Below are 13,175 nucleotides of genomic sequence, written 5' to 3'. Positions count from 1 at the left end.
ACATGGAGCTAATCCTTTTGTTATGTACATGTTTATACTGGAAGTTCACAAGAACAATTTTGCATTGTTAAATATACAATATAGGGCCATTGATAGAACAGAAGTTTATCCTTTGTGTAACGACAATCTTACAAAGATGCAGTACAAATAACATGGGACATAACATATACTTATGTACCTATGATTGTAAGATAACATGGCAGTTTTTTCCTCCATCTGCTGGTTTCGCTTTTCATCAAACATTTAGACATCGTTTACTGATTTTCCATTTTACGTTTGCCGTGCGGTGATGAACCATCAACAGAAAGGTGCCCGTCCCTGTTAAAAGCTTATCAATAAATAAATAAATAAATACATCAAATATAACTTCGAAGATACCAGGTCACCTATATCCTCCACGAACCAGTATATCCCCGTTACCTGTGGGGTTTGTATCAGAACAATTTATCTGTTATCTGTGTGGGTATAGTTCAAGTGTTGACTATCTTCTGTGTTTATAAATATGGACCTAAGTACCCCCCAAAAGTCGAGTATCACAAATATCCGTCTTCCTTTTAGTCAGAGAAGGCATTGATATTCTATCGATACTTAGTACCTCTCAACAAGCCTACTTTCAGGAGACCTTTCAAATCGCCAACCTCAATATAGTATATACAATGGAAATATACGATGCCAAGTCCGGACCGGCCGGAACCCGATTTTATGTTGACAATCTGTTTACAGTGTAAATGGTTCCTTTATCAACAGGTCCCATCTCTTCCGCGAACGTCCCATTTCCGTCAAATGATGGTTGTAAAGCATAATTGACCACCGACACCGGCACTGTTGACAGTTGTCATAGTGTTACCTTGCGTTGTATAGGAGATAGAAGAGAACAGCTTCAATATCGTATCTTGAAACGACACTCTCCGCTGTAGGAGGATCGATCGAGTGGGTGTCACGTGATTTTATCAGCCAAGCTCTTTGATTTCAGAGGTGGCAACTGTTATAGGTCTAGTTTAACCGGAAGTCGAGGAAGCGCGTCAGAATTCATTTACAACATTGGGTGTCCCAAGCTATCAAGTGTAGGTGTAGAGTTAGTGAGGTAGGTGATCCTGACGTATGCCGACTTGTATGTGTGTCGTTTATATAGTGTGAGAACTTAGCGAATCATTGGACATTTGTAGAACTCATCAACGCAGCTGCATTTACTTATAGGTAAGCGAAAACTTTTCTTCGTTTTTTTTTTTTAATTTTCAGTTAATTTGTGACACTTGAACTGTTATTTCGGTGGATACAAACAAATTCCCATGTGTATTTAGGAAATAATACTCAACAAGAAATATTCACTAAAATCTAAAAATTGACAAGGATAGTAATGTAAGCACTGGTATATTTTCAAGAAACAAGAAATATTATAATCTTTAAATTTCAAAATTTAACTTTAAGATAATTTCAACATTGATTCATATTGACTTAATCCCATGTAACAGAATTTCGAATGGTCACATATTTTCCGTTGAATTAATATCATTGCATGAACTGTTGTTCGTAGAAAGTTTAAAGATTATGAAATTTTGAATACACTCCTTTTCAATTTTCGCTATATCTGACGTTTTAGACATGATGTATACAAGCGTGTTCACTGATTGTATAAACTTAAGAAGTTAATATCTCATACAATTTTTGTAAAATACGAATTTGTACTGAACTTATGCATGTACCTCGTACAATTGCACTAGACCATCGATTTCAATGATTTGTCTTATTAGTTCAAATCAAAGTGTGAACGAACACTGTTGTGTCGTTATTTCAGACATGACGAAATTTTGAAGTACACTGTATATCGGCTGTAAACCGTAAAGTTAAAAAAAACATGTTAGTTTGAGAAATTCAGTTTAAAGAATGCTCTCTCTGAAAAAAATAATCTTTTGCGTTTTCAATATTTCTTTTATAATGTATGACGAAATAAGGTAAAAGACTTTCCAGTAATATTAATGTCTGTGAGATCACTGCTGGCGGGAAATTCACAGTTACCCTATATGCCTCTCTAAATTCTGATTCAGAATATACATACGTATTTGGTAATCTATAAAATTTATCCTATATTGAAGTCAAACGAGATGGGCGTCCCTCCTCGTTTGTATTTCAACCGATGTTAAATGCTATTTCATTTGTTTTTAAATTCCGTTAGATATCTAGTTTTTGGCCCCAGAATCAATGACAAGTCCTTCAAGCTTGCAGCAGCTGCACTTAACTGTTGGTTTTATTATTGATAATACTATCTTTATTTGTTATTAATTGATATTCAACTGTGCCGTTTATCTGAGTATCATTGGCAAAGTCTTTCTATGGCTTTACACAATATGACAATTATTACATTTGATCTTCTGAGAAATAGAAAATCGCATTTGATAGCAATCGACAATTGTTTCATATTACATAATTTTGTTCCACACGATCACAGACACGTTGGCAATACAGACAAAACGATGTATCTTAATGTTTAGTTTCGCTCTTATTCCTATCAGCTTACATACAAAACACTAGGCAGTATATTTATAATCGTTTAATATCTCGGCTATAATATCTCAGAGTCTGTGTTCCAAGGAACGAAGGTTTTTTCCTTGTGCTACTTTCATTGCTTCTGCATGAACTCAGAAAAAACTTTCTTCATTGCTATGTATGTAAGAAGAAACAATGACGTTTCATAAACCTAATACCATATGCTGGTCGATTTTATCCTAATTACTACAGATGTTATATACTTACTTCTTGTTTTACATCTCGCCTTGTTAAACTTTTTGCAGCAAGTGGTATCTAACTGGGGTTTATGTTATATACTATATGTACAGTCATATCCTGGATGTACACGAACACTATCTCGGTTTTAAGTGTTATATGAGGAGTAAGTTCCTAAATGCTGCAATTGTTAAATGAATACCCTTCGTTATAAGGTCAGGTATATAAACCTAAAACTCAACATAAGATTAACCTTGATGACTTATTCCTAAAGTTCTAAGTATCTTTCATTTTCATTTGACAAGCCAAAATTATATAAAGTAGCACTATAAATGTTTCTCTGTTTCTGGTGACGTTAAACACTGTTTCTCGTGACATGTCACTTTCTGGTGACGTGTAACACAGATTTTACTGACGTAAAACTATATTTTTCGCGACGTATACCTTGACCCCTTACTGCTTTTATCTTATTAGCGCGCCGATTTGTACGATTTTGATCATTTCACATTTTTCAAGAAATTACCGAAAATACTGTCAGTTTGAAAATCGTCATTTGTGCATACATCGGTGTCAAATAATATAATGTCTAGTTTTATTTTCGTGTATTGCGGAAGAAAATAATTCCGTGAAGAGGACATGAAACGCCATTTATGATACTATATGATCTCAGAGTTTTGAACAACAAATGAAGTTGTACTGTACGTAGATCAGTTACATCCAGATATGGCATATACACCTGGCTTTATTTCGCGCAGCAAATGAAATCCCTTCTGATAGTATTTATATAAACGTTCACAGAGAATGGAAATATATATTTGAACAGGAGAAGAGTATTTCTAAACAGCGAAACTTTATCCGCCAATCATAACCCTCCATTATCTTTCGAAATCATAGTGTTACAGTGCCACACGAACGCACACATATGATGCATCGTGTTAAAGCATTCACTTGGGCATTAGAATTAAAAACGCTCAGCAAAATCTAGTTTTATCAACTTTTACTAGGAGATAAAAACTGAAGTGTATATTTTTAACATACAAACATTTTGTGATTGGGGATTTTCAAAACTGCTCTACTCTCATGAAAAAATGCTTTCTGAATCAAATAGTAATAATCATTAACTCGTTGGTACATGTACATTATAAATTGATCAAACACAAACAGTTCAATAATATTTCTACAAAACACCGGGGAATTTCGCCGTGTGAAGCCTTTTCCAATATCGGTTAGTTCCGGAAAATGTTAGGAGGTTTCCCGCTGTCTTCCCTATATATATACATTATTAACTATCGATAATAAATCCATGTTATATGACAACAACGGCTTTGGTTGTCATGGAGAACAATGTGGTCACTCAAGTACGTTATTCACTTGTTCTCGTCCACACGTGATCATGATAAATGGTTATATATGGGTCCGAGGAAGCCCTTTTATTTTCTGCTAGGAATAGAGGGAAACTCAACTTACTGGAATCATTTTCATATTATCTCCCCCGCATATTACACAGATACGGTATTTAGGGATGTCATATCGCAGATATCGCGACCTGAATGTAAGATTTAGAAATATATATAACGCCGATGTGGCGCAGCGGATATTTCTGGCTAGGCGATTGGGTGCCGTAGATCGTGAGTTCGAGGCCCGGTCAGGGCACGAGTCAAAAAGTTGTCTTCCTTCGTCATTTGTGTTTCTAAGCTATATATATGTATATACCAAATGTGTAACATGATTGATGACGTTACTCAAATGTGTAACATACATGATGACGTTACTCAAATGTTCAACATAAATGATGACGTTACTCAAATGTGCAACATAAATGATGACGTCTCTTAAATGTGTAACATGAAGATAACGTTACTCAAATGCATCTTCTTGTGAGTCGTGACATGAATCTAGGTAGATGGGCAGATTAATATCTTTTTACCAAAAAACGAGAGAATACCTACAGACTGTCTAATGGTAATCTGTCCTACCTATATACCACTTTTTGTAGGAAATATGTTTTATTCTCACTTCGAGGGTCAAAAATGAAGTTTTAACAATAGGCCTTTCAAGATTTCATATTGATTAGTTAATGGTCTTATACTCTCCTATATTTAAGTACTACACATTTTCATGATGAACCTAGTGAATTTTAAACACCATATGAAAAACAATGATAATTAAAGGACGGCCTCACCTGTGTGCGAGACACATGCATCTAATGTATGTTAGTGTTTTGGAAGGCTGTAGAATGTTTGTGTTTAACTGATGCCGACTTCATAGTTTTACCTCACTGAATCATGTTACCAAAGACATCTAGTAGGACACCGTCCCCGGTCACATTATACTGACAACGGGCGAACCAATCGTCAATCATCCAAAATATCAAGCGTTAGGCAGGAGTAGCAACTACCATTTTTAGAGCCTCTGGTATGTCTCGACCATGGGATGAAACCTCATAACATTCCCCACATGGACGAATACTCAACTAAAGGACAAAAGTGAAGAAGTGTCAAGGGAGACATAAGAAAATGAAAGTTACCTATAAAAGATATGATCCCAAATTTAGTCTCCGTTTACGATTATGCAATAGGGGCAGCAAGTACAATTTCTTACGCCCTACCTGCAGGCAAAATTTTGCCTGGAATATCCCCTTAGTCAATACGCGTACCCTGTACGTTGCTATAGTCTTCCTGAGATCCCGTTACTCTTCAAGTATATGTTATTAGTTTCATACACATTGGAAATTGATATCAAATGAAGATTCGGCTTCAATATTTCATCACGATGATAAGTTACGATAGTTGTGTAGATATAACATTTTCTGGCCTTCTCTTCCCAGTTGGTTCACACACCACCGACGTACAAAACCTGTTTGTATCAGATATGCAATATTATTCTCAACAAAAGGTACGTTCATCGTTATTTATTTACTTGGCAATCCATCTTCCTAAAGTGTCATACGATGTTTAAAATTCTGTTTGTTGTTTGTGTAATATGTGTCGACTAAAATCATTTTGTCGCCTAATGCCTAAGGGAAAACAGTTCATTCTTTCAAAAGAGCTAATTTACTCCCCTTAATGAACTAAACCATAAACATATCCACATATCTGCTTCAGCAATCATCACATGTGTCCATTTCAAACCAGAAAGGTGACTATTTTTTAAAATTCCGTTTTATGACCCGCTACTGGTGTTCGAAAAGGCGACACCACAGGTTCATAATTTGTATTGAAAATACACGTATCTTATTGAATTGGTACGCATGCACACGTCCTCCTGTATCACAAGGGCCTGGTAATTTGTCACGGGTTCTGTATATCTTATATCTATAGCATGGGGGTGTCGTTATTACTTTTATACATCATTTGAGTGTCATTACGAAAACAGTTAGGCGATTTTACAAATTCATGACAGCACTATCAGCTTTACACTGTAGTACCTGTCACATCTACAGTGTGTGTGGGTTTGGTAATTATTTAATCTATTACAGTGATACCGCCAATTTGTTTAGCACATACATACATAATATTGCCAAAAACAAAACAAAAACAAAAAACAAAAAAACAAAAACAAACAAACAAACAAAACACAACAAAAAAGAAAACTAAAAATAAAATGTTTTTTGTTGATATAAAATGTAATGGATTTTCTCGACCTGACAATAAAAAATATATAAATTGATTTATGTCTAAATCTTCATCAGGATAACAAAGTCACGACTTAGCTATGTTTTTTGCTACCTATAATGAGTCACAAGTATATATCAAGAACAACAGAGAAGAACTGTTTCCAGTAACTATCATTTTATTAAATGACGAATAAAATGGCAGGTATGGTAACAGATAATGTATGTCCAGTTTGCTCTTCTGGGGGGTTCCTAACCTTAATACACATGCTCTATTAATTAAGTCGATTGAAAAAGATCACTATAGGAGAAGGTCTTATCATGTTTCTTGAACTTAATATGATACATTTCACAAGGACCAAGGGTTTGGAAGTTGTGTCAAGTCGCTGTATTTACATTCAGTATGATTGAATGTATTGGCAAAAATTGTATTCATTTTTCATAACAACATTTGCCTCATCACAACGTGTAGTAATGCCAGGGACCGCGTTACCGCGGGTAGTACTCTCCGCCGTCGGATTTTTGTATGTTTTCGTGTTCTTTTAAATAAACACGATCTACGTTATATTTATATAAATCTAATGTTGTTATGGTCTTCTAAATGTTCAAAACATTAAAACCACTTCAAAATCTGACAGAATAATTGTTGTAGATGGAACTACATTTTCTTTGTGTTGTTGCTATGACGGTTGCTAAGACCGTGCCAAGAACTATCGGACACTTTCCCGCAAAAACGGCTGTTCTCTCTCCGATGTCACTCCCAGATAAATACATGAAAAAATGCATTTTTTCTTCTATTATTGGATGCTTTAACAGTTGATATAAAAATAAGCCTGATTTAAATACAAGAAATGAAATCAATTTTTTCAACATTCATGAGGTCCTAACAGCATTGCTGGACATATTTATCATAAATCGCTAACGCCATTCATGGAATATGCTCAGAAGCCAATGTTGTTATGACCTCATGAATGTTGAAAAAAAATAGATTTCATTCCTTAAGTGGTTGATTAATTTTGTAATGTTTAATATCCTATCAACAGTTATGGTCCTTTAAAAACAGCTTCCCCTGTGTGCAAGATGAGTGCATGTAATGGATGTTTGTATTTTTCGAGGCTGCGATACGATCCTGTTCGCCTCCTTGTGATAGCACGGAAGTGATGCCGACTTTACAGCACTACTCACTTAAGTATGCTGTCGAAGGCATCCAGCCTGTAACTAGAGCTAAATGTTCCTACCTTGTATGTGTTTGACCTGTAATCACAACTGTGCTCAGACTGGCATTGAAACAATGTCACCATGCCAACACAAAAACACATGATTTCTGTAATTGTGAAACATCAAATTAAAATCCCATACCCGGTTTATCGAAATGAAAATGTCAACGTCGGGGAACATATTGCTGCTTCAAATAGATTATAATCAATTACTGTTAGTTAGGAAATAGTGAAATGTTCTTGTATCTAAATTTACTTTGAACGCTAAAAATTATGTAAATAATTTTAATATTGCCAATTGATGTTATGCCTGTAATCTAAAAGTTCCTATTATGATCGTAATGTAATGTTCTTGACATTGCTAATTCTAGGTATACATTGTAGTTGTAATAGAAATGTTGCTAAGTGTTCATGATTATTATGACTCATTTGAGTCTATAGGGAATATATTATGTGATATTTATTTATTTCTATATTTCATTTTTCTTTATAAAAGAAGGAAGAATAAGTTTACAACTACATGTTAATGTAAGGGATAGTGATAAGAAAACTAACAAGGCTTGATAGTGTAATTATGAATGAGGCATAAGCATCGAAGCTGATAAATGGAGGTGCTTTAGATACTTTAGATAAATAGTAGATAAATGGCAGATAAATAAAAATTAAATGAAGTAGTAAAAGTAAGCAAAAATTACAATGTAAACCGGTTTTACGTCAGCTTTATATGGACAGTGTCCAATATATTTTCAACCTGTATATTTCATTCATTTCTTGACTGCCTGTAAAAAGCGAGTCTTATTGATATATATGTCTTATGTTAAAGTTATGTCTCGAAGTGAATTAATGTAAGATTTTATCAACAAAATGGGTTGTACTGTGAATCTTTCGAAAAGGAAGACAATACATATGTAATCAGGTAATATTTTGGAGTTGTCTATTATGATGGAAATAAAACGAATTCTTTATCTTTTTAATTGATGTAGCCATTCTCCGAGACCAGATGGGGTCATCGATCGTTACTATACAATGTAGCTTCCTTTCAGATAGCTCAATGACACTGTCTCTTCAGCAATCAATATTGCAGTATCTTGTTTATAAAATGGCAGGGATTTAAACAAATACCGAATATAATTCAATTTAACATTGCAATGTGAACTCTTCAGAATTGTTCAATAAATCCGGGATGTCGTTTTATGTATCCTTTATAATCAACGCACGTTTTAGAACAAGGCCATTTCCGACTTTAACCGATTTCGAAAGTTCCAAAGCACATGTAATTAAGGTGAGTTTTCTTAGCAATCCTCTTACAAATCATCTTAAAATTCTGTACTAGTATTGCTCATCAATGCACTCGATAATTAGATGATTATGATGTGTATCTCAATCGTCCGGACAAGAATGTTGAGGTCCATAACGAAAATATATGTTTACATAGGTTTTTGTATAAATTGCCTGTGATTCAGTATCAAAGCGTTCAAAAGGAACAAACGCGTATTGTAATGTCAAATCATGACAAAGTTGATATTTGTTTTGTAAAAAGGAAGGGGAAATAAATTCATTTGCTGCTTTATGCATTTAGATTTTGCCTGATTGAGTTAATGAGTGTTAGAGAATGGCGTAAGCAATTTTAAAATCTCTTAAATAACCGGAGTTTGTCCAAATCCTATTCACTGTTGACCAACGAAGTATTATATGAACCCGCACCAAAAAGTATCTTCCAACAATTGATTAAACTATTTTAAACATGATAGGAGACAGATATATGCTCCTTAACATGAAAACTAAAATTTACTGTTACATTATTATTTTCCCCAATTTTGCCAATGTAACAGCTAGGAATCCCAATTTCTCATTGAAAATCCTGTTTGGCTAATGATTTGTTAAACCGACTTCGTTGGCAAAGATAAGTAGGCATCATGTATAACTATAATCTGGCCAATCAAAATGCAAGATATAATGAAGAACGTTGCGCGCAGGCAGTATCTTAATTGTTCATAATATCAGCGACAGTGATTTATATTTTCATTGACTTAAGCGACCTTGTGCTTAGTAACGTAAGCGGCCTCACGCCACATACTTCCTCTTCCGGTCTGTACATTGTATGTGTTACATAATATCATGTGCTCTAAAGTTTAACACTAGAGTATAAAAGTATGTTATCTCCATCGGTGCAGATATATACCAGTGTCACATGTAAGATCTGAACTAGTTCGAAAGCCAGGGAAGGAATTCACCTTTTGTGAATTTTATCATACCAGGTACTGTATTCGTGCATACTTTTGGGGTTCTTTATTCAAACGATTTTTGCACTTGTATCATTCCGCTGAATTATGATTGTGCTAATTGTAATGTCTTTACATTGGATTCTATGGCAAGTAGCGTGATAGCGCCAATTCATTAAGGCACTAATCTGTTTTAATTCGGTTGTACGCTAAAATTTGAGTTCGCCGAAATTAGTACTTTAGAGCATTTAACCACAATCTGTCTTTCATTCAGGCCTATTTGAGTATTAATCTTTTTTTCTATTTTGATACAAATTAAATTTTACAATGTACATTGTCTTTGAAACAAAAACAATACCCAACTCTCCTAATGAATTATCGTGTGCCTAGTTACTATCCACCATTCTTACCCGTATCCCTCTCGTTTAAACATCTTATTAATGTTTGTATCAAACACAAATTGAGGCATGTTCATCACTTTTATTGACCGTCAACACGAACGCTCTGCGTGACCATTTCACTCTGTTATCGTTCTATGTCTTTCATTGTATTGATAAACAACAAATTATTTTTAATTACTGGTAATGTATAAATCTCCCATTTCTGTTCCGTTCAAACCTTCACATCCTCCTACTATAGAATGTTACGAAGTGTGAGAAAGGGAAACCTCTTCGAAGCTCCTTTCATTTCATATTGACTGTCTAATGTGAACTTGAGTGACATAAACACGTGAAGCATTAATATCAATCAAGCTTATGATACTAAACTATTGACCTTTGACAAGTACCGGTTTTGTCTTACAAATTACTAATTTAAAATCGAATGCAAGGATACGACAGAGTTACGGACTTCAGAGGAGGTTCCTATGCAATCTCATTTACCTGGTCTGACACAAAGTGGAGGTAAATATTACTTAGATAAATTATATTTTGACTCATATATGACACATTCTGAAAAATGCTATTTAGTATTTAGGTTTCGGTAATAGAATTTGTTCTCTGTACGGCGCCTAAAAGGAAACAGCAATTTCACAGCACCATTCCCGCTTCATTAATGAAGTTTGGCGCGCGACAACCGTTCTACGCTGTGTGTGCGCATGTCAATGTATAACCGGAACTACTTGAAAACAACAGTGAATAACGACATAAAAACGAAACTGTAATTCTCAAAATCGATAAAACGAGGGGGAAAAAAAAGAAAAAGAAAAAAAAACTAGACTCGAAAAAAGAGAATATGACCAAGACCATGTGCACCAAAGAGTAAGCGTCGTCTGCTTCATCGACAACATGCGTGACGTAAATCTAGGTCAAATCTGGGTTTACGTATCAACATGAGAACTACATGTAGGATGCTGATAACGGAACCTTCTAGACATCGAATCGAGACATGTTAATATTACATGGAAGCTATTCCCATAGCATTATAATAGATACGGATAAATATATGAATCTATTACTATCGCAAGAATAGGGGAGGTGGGGGCAATTACTAGCTTGCTGATGAATAGCAAAATATCAGATGAATTTCAATATATATATATTTTTTTCTATTTTTCATCTTATATTCTTATTTACAAACAAAATGCATTTCTGATTAGCCTGCAGAGCTTCATAAAAAAAAAAGACAAAGCGATCTATAGGAAACTTGAACAAACTTGATGTCAACATTTCCATATTATTATCTGCTGACGACACGCATCTATTTTTGGGAAGTGTTGAATACCTACAGTTACAGTTCAATACTTCTGTGACTTCTGAGAAGGTTGAGGTTAAAAGTTTAAAAAAGAAGACAAAGGCTATGATTTTTTAAGAACGACAGCAGCATAAATAATGCTGGTTACATATTTAGAAACGAACGTATTAACCGAGCCAATAATTCTAAATGCCTAGGAACAATGTTCTCACAAAGAGGTAATATTTTCTAAAACAGTTTTAGTTTGGGTGTGGAAGATAGGGTTTGTGAAATATCACTTGTTCTTAAAGACATGAATTGTTAAATAGTTACTAACCGTTTATTAGGGAAATACTCCGATGTCACAACTCTGGTATTTCATTTGAGAGGTTGTCTTACTAGGATTTGACCAAGATTTGTATGGCGGGAGTTGCCGATGGTGCAATAAGGATCTACCCATCGTGTAGCAATAAAACTGCTGGCGAGTTCACTAAATGTTGTCCAGAATGCCACATCGTCTAAAAATGACGAAAAAAATTCTTTAGTTAGCTCTGTAAATGCATAGAATATATACAGGATATATAGATGGCGACCATCGCTCCCTTTAACGATTATTTTCCTCTTTTACAGTGTAACGAATGTAAAATCAATACCTCTAAATAGTTCCGCCAAATGTTGACATATATAATTTATCAAATTTCATCGCAAATGGAGAGTCCCCGTCTAGTTTTTAATAAAAATCACATTTGCATGACAAATGAAGGATCGCAGTTCCGCCATCTTGGATCCAAGCTGTACGTTTGAAAAACCGTCCACGAGAACCGGCTCGATTCTATTGGTACAGATTCGTACCGGTACAACTGGTACGAACCCGATAAAGGAACGCACAGCTGGTTTCTTTTCTGCCATATGACTTTAATCTCGCAATGCAGATAATTCACTTTTAATTGATGTATTTTAATTCAATGTATAATTTCGATATGAAAAGCAATAAAGGAACGTATGGAGAGATACCTTTTTATCACATCACTGAGAATACTTAAGTCAAAATGCGGTGAATTGATCAAACTGAGACAGTCATTTTGTTGCGTCATTCGCAATCCATGACGTCACGTCATTGTTTATGTTATGACTTCAAAATCGATCTCTGACTGGCGCAGCAAATGAAAGCGTTCCAGAGTTTATTACACTATTGACATATGTAAAAATATTACACGGGCGAATTCACCGGAAAACAGGCCGAGGTTATTATTATTATTTTTTTCATATATGATACGTATACTCTCATAAAGTGATTTTATAGTGACTTCTATATAATCATTTGGCTTTCTGTACACATAAATGTATATTGTGATAGTTATCTATTTAACTGAGCTGGTTATTGTGGAAATAAAATAATTGATTTGAGTGATTAAAGACAGTAAAATATGACAAACTACGACACACAATGTCGCTTGTAATCTCAGAATTCGATAAAATGATAAATAATGTATCTTACCGCAAATAAGCCCCTCGACCCCCCTCCCCATGCCACCTCAACCATTATGATATCTGTACACGTCAGTTGGTGGTTGCATTGTACACGAGTAAATTAATTACACCTGTTTATACACCCGTAAAATGCATTCAGAAAGCCATCATAATCATATGAGTGTCCATGGTATTTCGAAACCAGAACTTTCCAATTCTATCATATTGTCATTATTTTGTGCATATTGGTATCATAAATAT

At 34.7% G+C, this 13,175-nt stretch overlaps 1 long non-coding RNA gene across 1 annotated transcript in view; it reads left to right on the top strand.

Annotated features, from left to right (window-relative positions):
* Positions 1-980: 980 nt before the first annotated feature.
* The window catches only part of LOC117321969, a 47,949-nt gene continuing 35,754 nt past the window's right edge, over positions 981-13,175 (top strand). The window contains exon 1 of the long non-coding RNA XR_004531439.1: positions 981-1,197. This is a non-coding gene — a long non-coding RNA (uncharacterized LOC117321969). The remainder of the gene's footprint in view (positions 1,198-13,175) is intronic.

Source organism: Pecten maximus, chromosome 2 (genome assembly GCF_902652985.1).
Source record: "Pecten maximus chromosome 2, xPecMax1.1, whole genome shotgun sequence".
In the NCBI taxonomy this organism is placed as follows: domain Eukaryota; kingdom Metazoa; phylum Mollusca; class Bivalvia; order Pectinida; family Pectinidae; genus Pecten; species Pecten maximus.
The sequence above is the reverse complement of the archived record's forward strand: the minus strand, read 5'-3'. Positions and strand labels throughout refer to the sequence as shown.